At 46.3% G+C, this 3,841-nt stretch overlaps 1 protein-coding gene across 2 annotated transcripts in view; it reads left to right on the top strand.

The window, feature by feature from the left end:
- The first annotated feature begins 210 nt into the window (after positions 1-210).
- RSPRY1 (ring finger and SPRY domain containing 1) overlaps positions 211-3,841 on the top strand; it is a 42,748-nt gene continuing 39,117 nt past the window's right edge. The window contains exon 1 of one of the 2 annotated variants that reach the window (XM_037041651.1): positions 211-365. The gene's annotated coding sequence lies outside the window, so the exon portion shown is untranslated. Of the gene's footprint in view, positions 449-3,841 lie in introns of both variants that reach the window. The other variant, XM_037041652.1, reaches the window with a different exon arrangement.

Below are 3,841 nucleotides of genomic sequence, written 5' to 3'. Positions count from 1 at the left end.
CTTTCTCCCCAGGAGTCCGATGGAAATCCGGTTCCCCAAAAGCCGGCGGGAGACCCTCGATTGGACCATTCACACCTCAGCCGGGATTGGCCAATTCGCACCGAGAGGGCGGGGCGGGACGTGTGACCACGTGATGACATCCCGGACAGGTGATTGGTTGTCAGAGAGAGAGGGATTGCCACCGCGGAAGGGGCGTTTCCTAGGGGACTGTCGAGGGCCGGGGCAGTACGAAGCGGGGGTGGGCCCTGCGCGTAATGGCAGCGCCGTGGCCTCGCGTCCATCTTTACCGCTCTCTCGGACCTGTCACAAAGGAGTCGAAGCGCCAGCTGCCTCCCCCTCTCGAGTGGATCCTGGAGCTGGAGAAAGTCAGTGCCGCAACCCAGCCGCCGTGCTCCGGGAAGCCCCTGGGAACGGGGTGGGGGGGGAAGTCCGAGGGCAGGGGACGTCGGTAAGGGAGGGGACAGTCCCCTGAGCTTGCGGCGGGGAACCTGACTGGTGTCCGGGGAGGCTCCGGGATGGGTAGCGTTCGGAAGAGCCTGGGGAACAGCCTAAGGTTCTCCACGGAGGCCCTCGCTGAAGGCGCCTGAAGATGTTCCTGTAAGAGGGGTTCTCGCTTTAGGGGGGTTTTGACGGGAGATTCTCGGGGGTTGCCCTTCTGAGAAGGCCGCAGCTAAAGCGGCCCAGGTGAGAGGCAGGTAGCTCTCGGGAGGGTCCTGATATTTAGGAAAGCTCTCGGCGGTGTCCAGGGGGGAAGAGGTAGATGGGAGGATGCTTTGGGAGCGTTTCCTTTTGTGGAGTTTGAGATCCAGGTGTCCCGGGTGGGAAGCCGACATTTCCCCGGGAGACATGAAAATGCCTCGGGGTAAAGAGATTCCTTGGAGAGAGGAGATAAGAGTTGGGAGCTAGAGCCAGCGGATTCCGGGACTCCGGAGGCCCGATGTGAAAAAACGGTGAAGGGCCTTGAGGAGAGGGGATTGCGGGGCGATTCTGGGAGGAAGAGACCTCCATCCGTAGGAAATTCCCGGTGAGGAATGGTAAGAGGGTAGCAGGACTGGCAAGACCGTTCTCTCTGGAGACCAACCCAGTGTGTTAAACACAGAATTCAGCTGTTTCTGGGCTTGGTGCAGGTGGGGTGGAGGAAGTCCATCCCAGCAACACTCCCTGCGTGACTCTAGATCAGGCTTTTGCCCTTACCGACTGCCTCAGTTTCTCTGTCTTTGGGGAGGGAATTCAAGGCAGGGATGGTCCACTGAGACTGCAGTTCTTGCTTTCTGAGTGAGGTTGATCTTCGAGCGTTGTACTTTGAACTTTTAAGGGCTGCAAGTGTCTTGTTACTGACGGAGTAGAGTCCGGCGGTCGTCCCAGCACCTCACCCACCATCATCTACTCGTCCTTAGACAAGTGACTTAACCAACGTAGGTCTCTCCTGTAAAAGCGCCGTGTGGAAAGTACTCTCCAAATTACAAGCCGTGTGAAAGGGAAGTATGTGATTCTACCACCAAACGGCTGTTAGGGAGTAAAAGTGAAGGCACTTAATCTAAAACGTAAAATAGTATGTCGATGGTGTTAACAGTGGTTGTCGGCCGCGTTTGGAGTGCTGGGGGCTGTGTTAGACTGAAAGCCTCAAGGCTCACAGCTGTTTAGGTCACTTTATGCTCCAAACCCCTGGGTATCAACCCCTGCCTCGGTTGGGGTGGAGAGATTTCCAGTTTTTGCTCTCTGAGTTTTAATTGGCAATTCTGACGGGCTGGCAGGGGGTAGCACTATAATATAATGGTTTCCTTCGGGAAGTTTTTCCCTGACAACTGAAATTTTCCTCCCAAGTAATTTCATCTCAGTAATATAAACCACCTCTCCCGTGTATGTATATGGCCTTTGTCTACAGGTACTGAATATCTTTCTTCCGCCCTCAGCTGTGATTTTGTACACAAGACCTCCTTTTTTCTCCATGAATTATGCCTTCCTGTAGCAGTTCCACACTACAGAGTAGCGATTGCCTTTGAATTCCTCCTCCACATGGTTTTTCACCATTTGTGAAGTTGACACTTCCTGGGATGACATCTTGTTTTGTAGCACCCTCTGTGAAGTTATAAAGATGCTTGTGTCTAGGTATGACATTTTTCCGATGTTTGGGTAGTGGCATGTATTAGAGCTGGTTTTCCAAATATTAGGTAATTTATGATGTTTGAAGTTTGGTGTTGTTTTTTTTTTTAAACAAAAAGCTGACTTGTATTTCCTGTTTTTCTAATTTTATATTTCGTGGGTCTTTTAAAAAAATCACTGTGGGGATTTTGTGAGCTTTCTGATTTCCCAGGATTTATGTTGTCCTGACCTACCGCTTAATGTCTGTGACCTGCTTTTTCTGTTTTCCCAAACCCTTCATTATTTCTGTACTCCATGATTATTTTTAAATTATTGATTATAGGAAGTGTGCCAGCATATGCTATGTAGACTTTTTTCTGCTTTGTCAGCAAAATGTTCCCTTCGTAAATTAGCTAAGAATCAAGAGGAAATAAAAACATTTCCCCTATTCTATAATGAATAGGGGGAAACAAGAACTCTGAAGTATGTTTTGGCAAGAGAATAAAAAAAATCATTTTGTGTTCCTGAAGTGCATTTACAACAGCTTATTTCAACTCATGAGCTCAGTTTAGAATTGAGAATTGCCTGTACATTCCCTAATAATGAAGTAATTTGTTATCATGAACTGAGATGTCACTTTGCATCCTTTAAAATACAGCTCTCCCTTCAGTACTCTAACAATTATGTAGTTTGAGAAATTGTTAGGAATTCTTGAGGATGGCAATCACTATTACACTAGTCTAAATCAGATTTTCTGTTGTGTGGTGGGACCCTTGTAAAGGAGGGTGTGAGAGCCACAGCGGAACCAGTCCTCTCTTTCACAAGAGTTACTTGCGGGTAGTAAACTACCAGTTTAGCTTCTTTCAAATATTTGACATTTTCAAGGCATTTACTATTGAATTTGGATAGTTCTTTTTCCCTGGTATGCAAATTAGGAAATCGAAAACAGAATACTCAGGAAGTAGTAAAGCCAAACTTGGGCCACAGCCTTTAGGAGACTTAACAACTTTTAAGAGTGTAAAAGAAAGAGTATTTTCCCTTTGGTTTATCTGTTCAATAAGTCAGCTTTTGCAGTAGTTTTCTTGCCAATCTTCCTGATTAGGAAAAAGTACATATTTGTTATTTTACTCTCAGTGTGCATTCTAAAAGGGAATGTTCACTGGTTAAATGTGTTTTTTTAAAAAACCTATTTAACTGTACATAACTGTGTGTGATATATACAAGGCTAAATGAGGTAAAGTTAACCTTATGAATAATGGCGGCTCTTAGAGAATATGCCCCTTTCTTTCTAAGCTTTTAAAAACTAAGAATGCATTTTGAGATAGCAAAGAATTGATGCATTCCTTAAGTTCCTTAAGGAATGAACCCTGCTGGTATCTTTCCTGTTGCTTGAACTTATGGCTTCCAGGCATAATTTTATGGGTCCTCTACACATCAAATAGAAGGTTGAAACATCTTACTTGGCCAGTTTTTTATGACCTCAGAGTTTCATGTTTCAGTGTGAGCCGTCCACCCCTTTTGCCTTGGGAAGAATTGCATTTCCTCTGCTCTGCTTCTCCCTTAGCGCACTGATCCCCACAGTGATCCCCAGCGTCACACTCCTGCCCTGCCTCACCTTGTGGGAAGTGCAGCTCCTTTTCTTCATTCTTATTGCTTCATAGTTATTCATACTTACCTATGCCCAAGGGCTACTGATTCACAACCTGCCAAGTGAATTATTAAGGATTACTAAAACATGGTATTCATCAACCAAAACTAG

Source organism: Sturnira hondurensis, unplaced genomic scaffold (genome assembly GCF_014824575.4).
Source record: "Sturnira hondurensis isolate 20B ecotype Veracruz unplaced genomic scaffold, ASM1482457v3 Scaffold0003090, whole genome shotgun sequence".
Lineage (NCBI taxonomy): Eukaryota > Metazoa > Chordata > Mammalia > Chiroptera > Phyllostomidae > Sturnira > Sturnira hondurensis.
The sequence above is the reverse complement of the archived record's forward strand: the minus strand, read 5'-3'. Positions and strand labels throughout refer to the sequence as shown.